General features: G+C 38.5%; 1 protein-coding gene and 1 pseudogene across 2 annotated transcripts in view; both read right to left on the bottom strand.

Moving 5' to 3' along the window:
- Positions 1 to 6,972: 6,972 nt before the first annotated feature.
- Positions 6,973 to 7,423, bottom strand: LOC309624398 (Golgi phosphoprotein 3 pseudogene; annotated as a pseudogene). The gene has a single exon. The product of its transcript is annotated as a Golgi phosphoprotein 3 pseudogene (transcript).
- Positions 7,424 to 7,492: 69 nt separating this feature from the next.
- Positions 7,493 to 17,610, bottom strand: part of LOC309624322 (UPF0489 protein C5orf22) — a 51,645-nt gene continuing 41,527 nt past the window's right edge. Inside the window, exon 12 of the mRNA XM_082382408.1 lies at positions 7,493 to 15,980. The gene's annotated coding sequence lies outside the window, so the exon portion shown is untranslated. The remainder of the gene's footprint in view (positions 15,981 to 17,610) is intronic.

Raw genomic sequence — 17,610 nt, 5'->3', positions numbered from 1 at the left:
AGATAAGTCTTGTCTTTAAAAACCATACTGTTTCTATCTCTTCCTCAAAATTTTTCTCCTCTCTTCTTTCTGCCTCATAAGCCTTACCTGTTTGAAAAGAAAATCGATGAAGTATGTCAGCCATGGTCCCAGCGGGAAGCTGACTTCACCTCAGTTAGTTCCAAAGAAGGGACTTTAACAAGGGAACTCTTTCAGGAAACAAGCACAGTGTATTGAGGCACCCAGAGGCTAGCAATAGCGGGCAGTCATTACCACATCAAGGACAAGAGGGACAAAGGGGAGGAATAGAATTACTGGACCCCAGTGAGAGCTGAGATGTGGAGGACGAACCACCCAGCAGAATCTCTAGTTGTGGAGGAATGCAGCAGCTATCTGAGACTCAGCAAAACTGGAAGGAAGAAAAGAAGAAATAACCCTATATACCTTTCTTCTTCCATCTTCAGTTCCCCTTGGCTACTGGAAGCCAGTTGTCAAGGGACCCTGAGTGATGCTGCCCACAGTGGTCAACCTCCAGGGACCTAGAGCAAGGTGCAGTGCACCTCCAGGGAGCAAAAGGAAGCAAAAGGAGAATGATCAGCACATGAAGATTTTAAGAAATATTTGTTGCATTACTTTGGGGGAAATCAAGATGTGTGAGAAGTCTAAACATTCTCAATGATATAAACTGGCTAAAACAGAAAACTGCAAGCAATCTTGTGAAAAAAAATTTTTTTCTTCACTTTATCTTTGATGCCTGTTGTATGTAGGAATAGATGAGGATAGAAATGAAGGCATTTCCAATTAGAAAGCAAGATTGTTTCATATTGCATGTTCTATGCCTTAAGGTGACTCCTAGTTTATCACCTCAATGATGAAACCAACTGCCACTCAGGGGAAAGAGGCAGGGCAAAATAGCTCTGAACTAGTGGAACTTACCAGGCTACTGTATCAAGGACTGTTTCCAATGTATGCATGAGTGCAATTTCAGGAAATGTCTCAGCCTTGTGATGGATGTCTCTAAGGATTTGTTAAAAAATTCAGATGCTGCAGATTTGTTTATTTTATGCTGAGAAATCCACTGTGCCTTCAGTTATAAGTTCTAGATGACAGTTTAATATGATCCTGAGAATGAGAGTATGTATTCCTTGCATTTTACTTAAAGCCTAATGGTATGCCAGGCTGCTTTCCCTTTTGTTAATACTAAAGACTAATCACAGTATGTGATTCAAAATTATGTCCCACTTGGCAAAGCTCTGGCTGACATTTTGGTGCTTTGTAGCAGTATAAATATTTATCAAGTCATGTGTCCTATTTCAGGTTGATGACTTTTTCTACCAGGAATCAGTGGATAGGATTCAGAGGCCTGTGAAACCCTTAAAATTGATTGCAAAATATTTGGCACACATACATTTTTCTAGGAAGAAGATCTATGGTTTCACAAATACTCCAAAGCTATGCTTTCCTTTGCCTTTCTAAGTTAATTAGCATTCCTCTATCTAGTTTTCATTAACTAATGGCTTGTCTACCTTTTATCTCATCGTTTGGGTTTACATATTTTCATTCATTAGCTATGATTATAGAGGATTCTCAAGAGAGAAAATAGATTTCTTAGTACAATATCACTAAGCAAAATGGTCACCAACCTACTCCCAGTTTTTTTTTTTTTTGGCCGAGCTGCGTGACATGTGGGATCTTAGTTCCCCAACCAGGTATCAAACCTGGGCCCCCTGCAGTGGAGGCGTGGAGCCCTAACCACTGGACCACCAGGGAATTCCCTGTTTGACCAGTCTTGATGAGCGTTTCACTAATTTCCATTTTTGTTAATAATTTCAAAGCAAAAAATGAAATATATTTATTAAGCACATTGTATGTGCTCATAACTCAATAATAATTAAGGTATTATTAATCTCATTTTAGACAGGAGGAAATTGAGACTCTAAGAGATCAAATAATTTGCCCCAAATCATATGACTAGCAGGTGGTGAAGCCAGAATTAATAACTTAACATGGGCTTCTCTGGTGGCGCAGTGGATAAGAATCTGTCTGCCAATGCAGGGGACACAGGTTCTATCCCTGGTCCGGGAAGACCCCACATGCCATGGAGCAACTAAGCCCATGAGCCACAACTACTGAGCCTGCACTCTAGAGCCCGCGAGCCACAACTACTGAAGCCCACGTGCCTAGATCCTGTGCTCTGCAACAAGAGAAGCCACCGCAATGAGAAGTCCGCGCACCGCAACGAAGAGTAGCCCCCACTAACCGCAACTAGAGAAAGCCCGCGTGCAGCAACGAAGACCCAACGCAGCCAAAATAAATACATTACAAAAAATTTTTTTAATTAAAAAAAAATAACTTAGCATATATGATTTAATCAAGAAAATTGCTTTCTTACGTTATTGTAAAGCATTTCTCTTTGATTTTACCATAGTCTTAAGATGCTTTTGACTCTCTGCAGAAAAGATCTTATTGTGCCCACATATTTTTCATTAAAAAGATTTGATCACATTTGTTTACAATTTTTTATCTCTCTTGAGATGTCTCTATAGTTACAGTTAATGAATGAAAAATATGTAGACCCAAATAATGAAATAAAAGGTAAAAGGGCCATCAGTTGATGAAAACCAGATAGATGAGATTTGGAAAGGCAGAGAAAGGCACAGCTTTAAGGGCTCCCAAAGGAAATTTGGGACAAGAAGGAAGATTTGACTCATAGATCCCAAGAGAATTCTGGGATCAAAAACTGGACATACATTCGTGGACAAAAATGAGATGTAGGGCTGAAAACAGAATTGATGGAAAAACAGATGTCTGGTGATTCTTGTTATACTTATATTTTCAAATGAGGCACTGAAATGATAATTGGGAAATCTGGGTCTGTTATCAGGGCTTGTCATTTTGCCTTCTTTGTGTAGGATGATCAAGAAGGAAACTGGTTATTATTCCTCTTAACCCCACCCCAACTCATTCTCTCTGAGAATGCCTACAGCAAGATATCTACCATGTAGTCAAGAAATTAAAGGTTTCTCCCTGGAGAAATTGAACGGTCCTAGAGAAAAGATCTCCACATTTTGGCTTTTGTGGGTTCGCTGAGATGATGCCTATTGCTCCCACCTGATCACTCTACAGCAAAGTTGACAAACTTGTTTACAAGTATAGATGGCTTTTCTGTATCCCATTCTTAAATATATACATTTTTGAGGGGACACAATTCAGTCCATAACAATCAGATCCACAAGCTCATTAGTCGTTCAACTATTTATTGTATAAACCACCCCAAAACTTATTGTCTTAATGAAACAACAATTCAATATTTCTCATGATTCTATGGGTTGGCCAGGTGGTTCTTCTGCTTCATGTGTTGTTGGTAACAGTTTTGCCAACTTTTTCACTAGCACAAGACATGGTTTACCATCCTTCCAGACTTCAATAGTAGTTTCTTCACTAATTTTCCAGCTTCTACTAATAGTCTCCTTGCTACCCTTCCAGGCTCTATCTACTACCCAGTCTCAAGGCCATGACACATGTATTTGGTTTTTATTATAGCAGCACCTCATTTTTAGATACCAGTTTCTCTTTCAACTAGTCTTTGTTGTGGAATGAAACACCCCAAAACTTAACAGCTTAAATCAACACCATTTTATGCAGTTCTCTGGGTTGGCTGAGCAGTTCTCTGCTGCTTTCACTTGTGCTCATACACACAGCTGCATTCAGCTGGCAGGTCAGCTGGCAGGGTGCTGAACTTAGCTGGGACAGCTGGGTCTCTCTTTCCATATGCCCTTTTGTCCTGGGCTTCATTATGGTATGGTGGTCTCAAGGCAGCATTCCAAGAGAATGAAGGCAGACACCATATCACTTTATGTGTCCCAAGCTCTGAAACTGGCAAGATGTCACTTCCTCCACATTCTGTTGGATAAATCAGAGAGCAAAGCCAGCCCAGATTCAAGAGGTGGTGGAACAGAATCCACCTCTTAATAGAAGGAGCTGCAAATAATTTGTGGCCGTATTTAATTTACCACGGAAAGTTATGCTATGGTCCTAAATAGAAAGACTCAATATCATAAAGATGTCAGTTCTTTCAAATAAATCTGTACAGCCAATGTCATACCAATCAAAATCCCAACAGGTATTTCAAGAAACTTGATAAGATGTTCCTAAAATTCATATGGAAGAGCAAAGGACTCAGAATCACTAACGCAGTTCTGAGGAAGGACAGGTCCTCACAGATATCGAGATTTATTATAAAGCTATGGTAACAGCTGTGTATTGGTACAGCAATTTGAGGAGAAATTCATGTGAAGTCCACAGATATACAGCATCAATCGATGTACACAACCCAATTAGCTTTATGGAGCAATTTACTTTTATGATTTAATAGTGAAAATATACAAATATAAGATTATGGAAAGCAAAATTTTTCCCACTTTATTGAGATATAATTGACATATAACATTATGTAAGTTTAAGGTATGCAACCTATTGATTTGATACGCTTATGTATTGCAAAGTGATGACCACCATAGCCTTAGCTAATACCTCCATCACATAATTACCATTTCTTTTTCATGGTGAGAACATTTAAGATCTCCTCCCTTAGCAACTTTCAAGTATATAATACAGTATTATTAACTATAATCACCAAGCTGTACATTAGATCTCCAGAACTTACTCATCTTATAACTGGAAGTTTGTACTCTTTGACCGACACCTCCCCATTTCCCCCACCCCTAAGCCCTAGCCCCTGATAACCTCTGTTCTATTCACTGTTTCTATGAGTTTGGTTTTTTAAGATTCCACACATAAAAGTGATATCATACAGTATTTGTCTTTCTTTGTCTCACTCATGTCACTTAGCATAATGCCAGCAAAAAATTGTTAAGGTATGCATCTAGATTGAGCTTTACTGAAAAATACTCTAATAGGTACAGCTTTTTACTTTTGGTGAGTTAAGAATACAGAAGAATTTGTACTTGTGGAAAAACTTAAACTCAAGAAACGCTAATGATGTGCTTTTGAAGCTGGAGGGAGGGGCTTCCCTGGTGGTCCAATGGTAAAGAATCCACCTTCCAATGCAGGGGACGGGGGTTCAAGCCTGTTCAGGGCACTGAGATCCCACATGCTGTGGGGAAACGAATCCCGCACGCCACAACTACTGAGCTCACGCACCTCAACTAGAGAAGAGAAAACCCTCATGCCGCAACTAGAGAGAAGCCTGTGCACCACAACGAAGATCCCATGTGCCAGAGATAAGACCTGATGCAGCCATAAAAGTAAAATTAAAGAAAAAGAAGCTGGAGGTAGTTTCAAGAAAAGATACATGCTCAAAACTACAATGAGGTATCATCTCACACCCGTCAGAATGGCCATCATCAAAAAATCTACAAACAATAAATGCTGGAGAGGGTGTGGAGAAAAGGGAACACTCTTGCACTGTTGGTGGGAATGTAAATTGATACAGCCACTATGGAGAACAGTATGGAGGTTCCTTAAAAAACTAAAAATAGAACTACCATACGACCCAGCAATCCCACTACTGGGCATATACCCTGAGAAAACCATAATTCAAAAAGAGTCATGTACCAAAATGTTCATTGCAGCTCTATTTACAATAACCAGGACATGGAAGCAACCTAAGTGTCCATTATCAGATGAATGGATAAAGAAGATGTGGCACATATATACAATGGAATATTACTCAGCCATAAAAAGAAATGAAATGGAGGTATTTGTAATGAGGTGGATGTAGTTAGAGTCTGTCATACAGAGTGAAGTAAGTCAGAAAGAGAAAAACAAATACAGTATGCTAACACATATATATGGAATCTAAGGGAAAAAAAAAATGTCATGAAGAACCTAGTGGCAAGATGGGAATAAAGACACAGACATACTAAAGAATGGACTTGAGGATTTGGGGAGGGGGAGGGGTGAGATGTGACAGGGTGAGAGAGTGTCATGGGCATATATACACTACCAAATGTAAAATAGCTAGCTAGTGGGAAGCAGCCGCATAGCACAGCGAGATCAGCTCGGTGCTTTGTGACCGCCTGGGGGGGTGGGATGGGGAGGGTGGGAGGGAGGGAGATGCGGGAGGGAGGAGATATGGGAACGTGTGTATATGTGTAGCTGATTCACTTTGTTATAAAGCAGAAACTAACACACCACTGTGAAGCAGTTATACTCCAATAAAGATGTTTAAAAAAAAAAAAAAAGATACATGCACCCCAATGTTCATAGCAGCACTATTTACAATAGCCACGACATGGAAGCATCCTAAATGTCCATCGACAGATGAATGGATAAAGAGGATGTGGCACAAATATACAATGGAATACTACTCAGCCATAAAAAAAGAATGAAATAATGCCATTTGCAGCAACATGGATGGACCTAGAAATTATCATACGAAGTAAAGTAAGCCAGACAAAGACAAATATCATATTGCTTATATGTGGAATCTAAAAAAAATGATACAAATGAAGTTATTTACAAATCAGAAATAGACCCACAGACATAGAAAACAAACTTATGGTTACCAAAGGGGAAAGGGGAGGGGGATAAATTCGGAGGTTGGTATTAACATATACACACTTTTATATATAAAATAGAAAACAAACAAAGACCTACTGTATAGCACAGGGAACTATACTCAATATTTTGTAATAACCTATAAGGGAAAAGAATCTGAAAAAGAATAGATAGATAGATATATATACGTATAACTGAATCACTATGCTGTACACCTGAACCTCATACCACATTGTAAATCAAACTATGCTTTAATAAAAAACAAAAATCGACAAAAAAAAAAAAAAAAAAAGGAAAGAAAGAAACTGGAGGTAGTCTGAAAGTAAACGTAACAAAAATCCAAAGCCTATTACAGTGAGAATGGCAACTCTCTTGAACTCAAGAAGGAATGAAATGCCAATAGGCAGCAAAACTTTTTTTTCTAAACCTAAACAGAAAGGTCTCTCATACCAGCAGCTTCCTGCACGTACACACCCACAACAGGAAAAGCCACCCACCATTTCATAAAACAAAAGCCAATTATAGTGTGGGAAGTACAAACTGCAGAAAACCAGAAGTCCCTGGAAGAAAAACGACTGGCTCCCGCGAGAGAAAGGGGGACGCTCGGTTCTGCGCAAGGTCACTTGGTGAAGGCGGCCACCACTGCCCACAGCACCTCGCTGGTGCTGGCCTTCAGACACTCCACCTCAGGGTCTAAGTCCAGGAGCTGCCGCACCCACTTGGTGGCTAAGTCGTACTGCTCGTCCAGGAGGGGCGCAAACGCGTTCTCCAGGACATCCGAGGCGTGGGCCAGGTAGATGAGGGCCAGCAGGCGCTTGTCCATGCGGTGAGGGTCGTTCACCCATTTGTCGAGAACGGCCTCCTGCACCTTCTTGATGAGGCGCTGCTTAATGTTGTTGTTGGTGAGGGGATGTGTCGTCATGTCAAAAAGAAGGAAGTTCTGTTTCTCGGTTGTCAATATGCCCTTTTCTACCAGGTTTTAAGCTAATCATTCCTGCACGTTTCTTAATTGATAATGCAGTTTTAATGAATTCCATGTCTCACCTAAACAAAAGCATTTAAAAGCTAGAGAAGAATTTCAGCTATTATTTTCTTTGTACTCTTAATAGGAATAGCAAAATGTGTTCATTGCAGCTGGTTTGCTTCTGGAGAAGTGGAATACAATAAGTGTTCTAGGACGGTCTGTGTTCCCAGAACGTAAACTTCTTGTGGGACAGGAATCATATTTTATTAATCTCTGTAGCCCGGCACCAGGTATATTTCCTGGAACATAGTACTTGCTCAATAAGTATTTGGAAAAGAGAATGAATAAAGTATTCAAATACACGAATTAGAACAGATTGCTAATGGTTTTGGTGTGAGGTAGATATGAGTCAAATTGTAAAATGATAATTCCTGGTAACATTTCTATCAGCATAAAGTTGTCAATAAATAGCCAAAGTATAAATTAGAGGTTCATTTATTTTTATTTTTTAAATAAATTTTTAAAAGGAATAATTTCAGATTTATAGAAAAGTTGCAAATATAGTAAAGCGTTTCCACATGCCCCACTGCTGTTTCCCCATTAATGCAGCACATTTGTCACAATTAATGAACATCGATACATTAATATTAACTAAAGTCCATACACTATTCAGATTTCCTTGGTTTTTGCCTGATGTTCTTGTTTTGTTCCAGGATGCCACCCAGGTTATTATATTACCTTTATTTGTCATATTTTCTTAGGCTCCTCCTGGTGGTGACAGTTCTCCAGTCTTCCCTTGCTTTTGATGACCTTGACAGTTTTGAGAAGTAGTGGTCGTGTACTTTGTAGATTGTCCCTTTATTGGGATTTATCTGATGTTTTTCTCACGATGAGACTGAGGTTATAGGTTTGGGGGAGTGAGGCCACAAAGGGTGCATACTATCAGCATGATTTATCACTGTTGATGTTGACCTTGATCACCAGGCTGTGGGAGGGTTTGTCAGGTATCTCCAATATAAAGCTATTCCTCCCTCACCCCGTTCTGTTCTGTACTCTTGGACGGAAGTCACTATGTGCAGCTCACATTTAAAGAGTGGTGGGTTATTCAGTACTTCCTTGAGAATGAGGTATTTACATAAATTATTTGGAACTGGAAGTTGTATTTTTCATTAAAGAATTAAATTGAGATTCTCAATAAAGATGGCTGGTTGAATAAATATTCTCTTTCTGATGAAAATGCTATGAAAATAAGAGTAAAAGGATTTTTATAGAAGCACAAACCCATAATAATAACAGGAAAGAACACAATAGCAGTAAAATTTCAGATACTGCAAAGTAGATGAAAAAGTGGTAGGTGGATTAGTGGATCCAAGAAAGCTAATCCAAAACTGGCAGTGGGCAGAGCAGGGAGGTATCCTACTTTACATGGCAGAAGCCCAGAGGCTCAGAAATTGGCACCAGATAGCTGTGGGAATGGTGGTGGGGGGGAGAAGATAATGGTAGGGCTAAGAATAGAAAGACTGTTTGAAAGTCTATTTAAAAAGCATCTCCAGATCTCCTTCTCTACTCTGTGCAGTAGAAGATAATAAAACAGAGGGTCTCTGGACTCAGGGACACCAGGCACAGCTAAAGGAGGCAGGGATCTCCCACTGAAAACAGGGGGATTAAGTAAGAGTTTATGTCCTAGAATTTGGGACATTTCAGCCTTTTCCCTCTTCTCGACTCCCGGAATACTGGAAGCTAGGATTATACCTTCCAGCCAAGACATTGGAAGAGTCTTTTCTGGAAAATACCACCAGCCCAAGAGAAAAGGATGAAAAACACTGATATGAAGATTTCCTCGAAGAATTACAAAGAAGCCCCCACTTCACCACCACCCACCACGCACACATACAGCTTCCAAGTAACTTATTTGGCCTCTTTTTCCAAATATGAGCAGACTGCTAGAGAATGTCATACATTTGTGAAAAATTCTCTAATGTGAAACACAGAGTACAAAATAAAATATTAAAATAACAAAAAGATGTTTCTAATTCCTCCAAAGTGGAAACTACACAAATGTCTAGTCAACTGGTGAATGTCAAAACAAAATGTGGTACATCAGCACAAGGGAATACTCTGCAACAATAAAGAGGAATGAACTCCTGATGCATGCTGCAACAAGGATGGCCTTCAAAAACAGCACGTGAAGTGAAAAAGCAGACACAGAAGAACGTATACTGTATATTCTATTTATACGAAATGCCTAGAAAACGCAAATGGGTAGAGACAGAAAGCAGATTATTGGCTGATTGGGACTAGGGTTAGGAATGGAGATGAATTGCAAACGGGCACCAGAGACCTTTCTGGGGTGATGGAAATGTTCTAAAACTGGACTGCAGTGATGGTTGACTGACAATAAATATACTAGACATCAGTGAATTAGACACTCACAATGGGTGAATTTTATGGCATACAAATTACACCTCCAATAAACCTGTTTTTTAAAAAAAGGAACTCAGAGGACACTGAAACTATGGAGGGAGAAGAAAAATGTGGGAAAAAAAGGCATTACTGTTCTCAGAGAAATAAGAGAGAATATTGTATCCATAAAACAGGAACAAAATGGTAGTTTTAAAAAGAAGAACATTCAGAGAACAACAACAACAAAAATACTAGGAAAATAAATATTGGATGGCAGAAATGGAAAACCCAGTAGAAAAGTAGAGGATATAGTTAGGGAATCCAAAACTTAGGGCAAAATGGCAAATAATTGGACAATAAGAGAGAAAACTTAAGAAATTAGTTGGTCAATCCAGGGGGCCCAACAACTAAATAATAGGAGCTCCAGAAAGGGTGAACAGAAGAGAATGATGAAGAAAAGTGTTGGACTTTCCTGGTGGCGCAGTGGTTAAGAATCCGCCTGCCAATGCAAGGGACACGGGTTCGAGCCCTGGTCCAAGAAGATCCCACATGCCGTGGAGCAACTAAGCCCCGCACCACAACTACTGAGCCTGCGCTCTAGAGCCCTCGAGCCACAACTACTGAAGCCCGTGCACCCTAGAGCCCGTATGCCACAACTACTGAGTCCACGTGCCACAACTACTGAAGCCTGCGTGCCTAGAGCCTGTGTTCTGCAACAAGAGAAGCCACCGCAATGAGAAGCCCGCGCACCGCAACGAAGAGTAGCCCCTGCTCGCCGCAACTAGAGTAAGCCCTCGCGCACAACGAAGACCCAACGCAGCCAAAAAAAAAAGTAAGCCATCAATTTAAAAAGAAAGAAAAGGAAAGTGTTAATAAAATAACATAAGAGAATTTTCCAGGGCTGAAGAACATGAGCCTTTTTTCAAAAAAAGGCCAGTTGGATATCCAGCCCAATGAATAAAAGACAAATAAATAAAGAAAAATAAAGAAAAAATTTAAAAAACCCATTAAGCAATAAAAAAAAAAAAAAACCCCAAAAGACTCATTATCATAAAATTTCAAACACTAGCACACTAGTGATAAACAGAAGGCTCTAAAAGTTCGGGTGGTGGGTGGAGGTTAGGGGGAGACAGGTAATGAGCAGAAGAGTGTAAGAATGGCATCAAACTTCTTGAATGGGAGGTAGAAGATAATGAAGCTGCACCTTCACATTTCCAAAGGAAATGTTTACTCTCCATCAAGTGAGAGGGTAGAAAAGAGACAATTTAGACCTCTAGACATATCCCTTCCAAGCACCTTTCTTAGGAAGCTATTTGGGAATGTGCACACACACATACCACACTCACACGAAAGGGCTCCCTTTAGAAGGAGGATATTGGGATATTGGGATACATGGGGTTGAGGAAACAGAGGATCTAATAGAGGCAAAAAGAATCCCCAGGGTAATGGCCAGTGGAAGTTCCAATACAACAGAGGAGAAAAGGCCCACAGTGGAAGCATCTAGATTGTAACCAGAAGGTGGAGGCACTAGGACTGTCTTGGACTGAAGCAGGCTGGGGGTCCGGGATGTAGTTCTTCAGTTATTTAACATGTTATGTATAAAATGTAATGAGAGACATTTTACATAGCTGTTGAGGATATGGGAATATTTAGTCAGATATTCAAAGGAAATTAAGAAAATGTCTTCAAATAAGGCAATTATTAACTCCAAAAAACACAAGTTATGTAAGAAAGGATATATAATCATGCTACTTGATGCAATAACATAATATGTACTACACATACATTGTCAAAACTAAGAAAACACTGAACATAGATTTAACAGATATTTAAGATATAATTTTATTGAGAAGATGGTGGAAAGGAAAGAGTGGTATACCTGAGCTAAAATCCTTGTTATCTATAATTGGAAATCAACAGGTAAGTCTATTCTGATGAGTCAAGCGATACCAGTATATATTATGCATATTATTTAGAAATAAGAAAGTAAAATCAGAGAAAATATCTAAAAAAGTTGAAATTGATTACTTGGCAGATGATGGGAGTAGAAAGGTAAAGAAAAGAGACTGCTGTTTTATAAAAGTTACTTTTAGCAATATTTGATCTTTTATACTATTCAAACAGCACTTTGATAAAAATAAAAGTTGATTGAAAATAACACGTCATGGGCTTCCCTGGTGGCGCAGTGGTTGGGAGTCTGCCTGCCAATGCAGGGGACACGGGTTCGAGCCCTGGTCTGGGAAGATCCCACATGCCGCGGAGCAACTAAGCCCGTGAGCCACAACTACTGAGCCTGAGCGTCTGGAGCCTCTGCTCCGCAACAAGAGAGGCCGCGATAGTGAGAGGCCCGCGCACCGCGATGAAGAGTGGCCCCCACTCGCCGCAGCTGGAGAAAGCCCTCGCACAGAAACGAAGACCCAACACAGCCAATAAATAAATAAATAAATAAATAAATAAATAAATAAATAAATAAATAAAGTGAAATTCTTAAAAAAAAAAACACGTCATTTACTGAATGCAAAAAAAATGTATAAAGTTATACAATAACAAGAAACAGGAAACTTCAAATTATGGTATTAATACTCAATTTAATATACATAAAATTTTATTTAATCATATGAATTATACCCAAAAGACACAATTTGGAAAAGCCATTTTGCAATTTATGATTTGCTTTATAAAACTGGAGTTTTAAAATTATGATAATTAATTCATGAAAAGTTGAGGATTTGATTCTTGCTTTCTGAAGTTTATTAATATTTAAAGCCTGAGTCTGTTTTTGAAGTATAAAGAGCTTTATCAAATTAAAGAGTGGCAAATCATTCCTCTTTGAAGAAAAACATTACAATTTGCATTCAAATTCCTTATCTTTTTAAAAGAGGAAAGACAGCATTTATTTTAGGCCTCATTATATTTACTATCCTGAGTCTGTAAATGGAAATTATACCCAAATGATGAATGTAATCCTGATTACTTCTTTCTTCTGGGTTAAACATATGTTCACACACCCATACTTAAATATTAAGAAATCAGCAACAGTTATTTTACCCATCTGCAGTCTGAGCCCAATGATGGGACAGCCTTCCCGCCCCCCTTCCTTCCAGAAGCATTTACTTCGTTCCTAGTATTGGCTGGGTGTTGAGGATACAAAAAAGAATAAAATATGATCTTCTTCTACAGAGAAATTACAAGCTAGTGCCACTTTATACAACTAACCGTAAAGCAACATGGAAAGGGTGAGAGGAACAAAGTTCTACAAGAATAGAGAGGAATCAGAATTTACAGGGTGTCTGGAGACAGAGTATCTGGAAGACACTCTCCAAAGAGTACACTTTCTCTCTTTGACTTGGAGAGTTGGACAAGCCAAGGGAGAGGCCTAATGCCCTGGGACAGAGGGATCAGCAAGCGCAAAGCATCCAAGGTCACACAGGTACAGTGAAATGCAGACTACCTGGAAACCCCACTTCCCAAGGTGGTCCACCTGTGGTCCCTGGTTACCCTGACTACACACTGCCCCCAAAGTCACCCACACACACCGGGAGGAGGAGAGACACGCTGGGGTGTTTCATTAGAACCGGACATTCCTGGGTGGAGGGCAGGTGGGGGAGGGAGGGTGCTGTAGAGAACAAGCCATGCCTGTTTCATTTCTAGCACAAAGAAGAATGCATTGTAAGTTCATTCGAACAAATGACTGCTCTATGAATAGTGCTAAATTTAAAATTCGTGGACAAAAGGATTTTCCTCAGGTTCCAGATGACTCAGGTTAATGTGAGAAAAGACTTGACAAACAATTTATACATGCAAATTGGACGTGAGATGTTCTTTCGTTTAACAATTATTTATTGGGCATCTGCTATGGGCTGCCGTCAGTGTTCAAGGCACCAAGAACAAAAATGTCCTCACACTTGTGACACATATTCTAGTGACTTCTATTCATTTATAGTTCATCTTTCTGAATTAAAAAAAAAAATCATTGCCAGAAATCAACTTAAAAATCCATGAACAACAACAAGCATTAACTGTATAGCACAGGGAACTATATTCAATATCTTGTAAAAACCTATAATGGAAAAGAATCGGAAAAAGAATATAGATATACATATGACTGAATCATTTTGCTGTTCACCTGAAACTAATACAATATTGTAAATCGACTACATGTCAATTAAAAAAAATTCATGAAGGCCAATTTAAGGGACTTGCCATCAATACTGAAGAAGACTTAGATACAAATGTGACAAAATGATTTAAAAACCTGTATTAGAAGAAAATTGTATCATTGCCCTTTAAACCATAAAACTGAAAGGACTTCTATGATAAATATGGTAGTCTAGTGCCACCTTGTGATCAAATTACTCAATTACAATGTGATTTAATAGTAAAGATTCTGTACTGTATTCATTTCCTATTTTTCCTATTGCAGCTGTAACAAATTGCCACAAACTTAATGCCTTTAAAACAACACAGATTCATTATTTTATAATCCTGTAGGTCATAAGGGTGTAACGGAGCGCAATGGGCTAACATCAAGGTATCAGCAGGGCTGTGTACCTTCAAGATCCTAGAGAAGAACCTGTTTTCATACATTTTCCACCTCCTAGAGGCTGCCTGAATTCCTTAGCTGGTGGCTCCCTACTATGCTTGGAGCCAGCAATGGCTAGTTGAGTCTTCTCGTGGTGAATCACTCTGACACTGCCTCTCCTCTTTCACTTATAAGAACCCTTGTTATTAACCCTTGTTATTACATAGGCCCCACCTGAATAATCTAGGATAATCCCCCCATCTCAAAATCAGTTAATTAGCAAACAATTCCACCTGCTACCTTATTTCTCCCTTACTATGTAACAGAACATATTCACAGGTTTTGGGGATTACAATACACACATCTTTGGGAAGGGGGCATTATTCCGCCTACCACAGAGTCTGTTGATTTCTTTTTCTGGGGGCAAATATGCTACTTCTTATGCTTCAATCAAATGATAAAGATATTAAATTAAACTGGGGGGTTCTTGGACTTTATTTGGAACTTGGAATTGATGAAAAACAACAAAAAAATCTTTTACCAATGTCTATGACACAAACCAAGCATTTAGAAACCACCCCCACCCAGTGAATATTTACCTTACTAATTAGCTTTACTAATCTTAGCTAGAAAGACCCAAATTAAATATAAAAATATTGTTAAATTCTCCCATAAGGTTAACAACTGATTTCTCAGCAGAAACTCTACAAGCCAGAAGGGAGTGGCATGATATATTTTAAAGTGATGAAAGGAAAGAACCTACAACCAAGATTACTCTACCCAACAAGGATCTCATTCAGATTCCACGGAGAAATCAAAAGCTTTACAGACAAGCAAAAGCTAAGAGAATTCAGCACCACCAAACCAGCTCTACAACAAATGCTAAAGGAACTTCTCTAAGTGGGAAACACATGAGAAGAAAAGGACCTACAAAAACAAACCCAAAACAATTAAGAGAATGGTAATAGGAACATAAATATTGATGATTACCTTAAATGTGAAGGGATTAAATGCTCCAACCAAAAGACGCAGGCTTGCTGAATGGATACAAAAACAAGACCCGTATATATGCTGTCTACAAGAGACCCACTTCGGACCTAGGGAAACGTACAGACTGAAAGTGAGGGGATGGAAAAAGAAATTCCATGGAAATGGAAATCAAAAGAAAGCTGGAGTAGCAACACTCATATCAGATAAAATAGACTTTAAAGAATGTTACAATTTGGACAGTACATAATGATCAAGGGATCAATCCAAGGAGAAGATTTAACAATTATAAATATATATGCACCCAACATAGGAGCACCTCAATACATAAGGCATATGTTAACAGCTATAAAAGAAGAAATCGACACTAACACATTAATAGTGGGAGACTTTCACACCTCACTTACACCAGTAGACAGATCATCCAGACAGAAAATTAATAAAGAAACACAAGCTTTAAATGACACAATAGACCAGATAGATTTAATTGATATTTATAGGACATTCCATCCGAAAACAGCAGATTACACTTTCTTCTCAAGTGCACACGGAACATTCTCCAGGATACATCACATCTTGGGTCACAAATCAAGCCTTGGTAAACTTAAGAAAATTGAAATCATATCAAGCATCTTTTCCGACCACAACGCTATGAGATTAGAAATAAATTACAGGTAAAAAAATGTAAAAACACAAACACATGGAGGCTAAACAATACATTACTAAATAACCAAGAGATCACTGAAGAAATCAAAGAGAAAATCAAAAAATACCTAGAGACAAATGACAATGAAAACACGAAGATCCAAAACCTATGGGATGCAGCAAAAGCAGTTCTAAGAGGGAAATTTATAGCAATACAACCCTACCTCAAGAAACAAGAAAAATCTCAAATAAACAATCTAACCTTTCACCTAAAGGAACTAGAGAAAGAAGAACAAACAAACCCAAAGTTAGCAGAAGGAAAGAAATCATAAAGATCAGAGCAGAAATAAATGAAAGAGAAACAAAGAAAACAATAGCAAAGATCAATAAAACTAAAAGCAGGTATTTGAGAAGATAAACAAAACTGATAAACCTTTAGGCAGACTCACCAAGAAAAAGAGGGAGAGGACTCAAATCAACAAAATTAGAAACGAAAAAGGAGATGTTACAACAGACGCCGCAGAAATAAAAATCATCATAAGAGACTACTACAAGCAACTCTATGCCAATAAAATGGACAACCTGGAAGAAATGGAAAAATCATTAGAAAGGTATAACCTTCTAAGACGGAAACAGGAAGAAATAGAAAATATGAACAGACCAATCACAAGTAATGAAATTGAAACTGTGATTAAAAATCTTCCAACAAACAAAAGTCCAGGAACAGATGGCTTCACAGGTGAATTCTATCAAACATTTAGAGAAGAACTAACACCCATCCTTCTCAAACTCTTCCAAAAGATTGAAGAGGAAGGAACACTCCTAAACTCATTCTACAAGGCCACCATCACCCTGATACCAACACCAAAGATACTACAAAAAAAGAAAATTATAGACCAATATCACTGATGAATATAGATGCAAAAATCCTCAACAAAATACTAGCAAACAGAATCCAACAACACATTAAAAGGATGATACACCATGATCAAGTGGTATTTATCCCAGGGATGCAAGGATTCTCCAATATACACAAATCAATCAATGTGATATACCATATTAACAAATTGAAGAATAAAAACCATATGATTATCTCAATAGATGCAGAAAAGCCTTTTAACAAAATTCAATACCTATTTATGATAAAAACTCTCCAGAAAGTGGGCATAGAGGGAATCTATCGCCTCATAATAAAGGCCATATATGACAAACCCAGCAAACATCATTCTCAATGGTGAAAAACTGAAAGCATTTCCTCTGAGATCAGGAACAAGACAAGCAAGTCCACTCTCACCACTATTAGTTAACAGAGTTCTGGAAGTCCTAGCCATGGCAATCAGAGAAGAAAAAGAAATAAAAGGAATACAAATTGTAAAAGAAGAAGTAAAACTGTCACTGTTTGCAGATGACATGATACTATACATACATAATCCTAAAGATGCCACCAGAAAACTACTAGAGCTAATCAATGAATTTGGTAAAGCTGCAGGATACAAAATTAATGCACAGAAATCTCTTGCATTCCTATACACTAACAATGAAAGATCAGAAAGAGAAATTAAGGAAACAATCCCATTCACCATTGCAA

Source organism: Balaenoptera borealis, assembly GCF_965194805.1.
Source record: "Balaenoptera borealis genome assembly, chromosome: 2".
Taxonomy (NCBI): Eukaryota; Metazoa; Chordata; class Mammalia; order Artiodactyla; family Balaenopteridae; genus Balaenoptera; species Balaenoptera borealis.
Note: the sequence above shows the minus strand (reverse complement) of the source record. Positions and strands in the feature narration are given on the sequence as shown.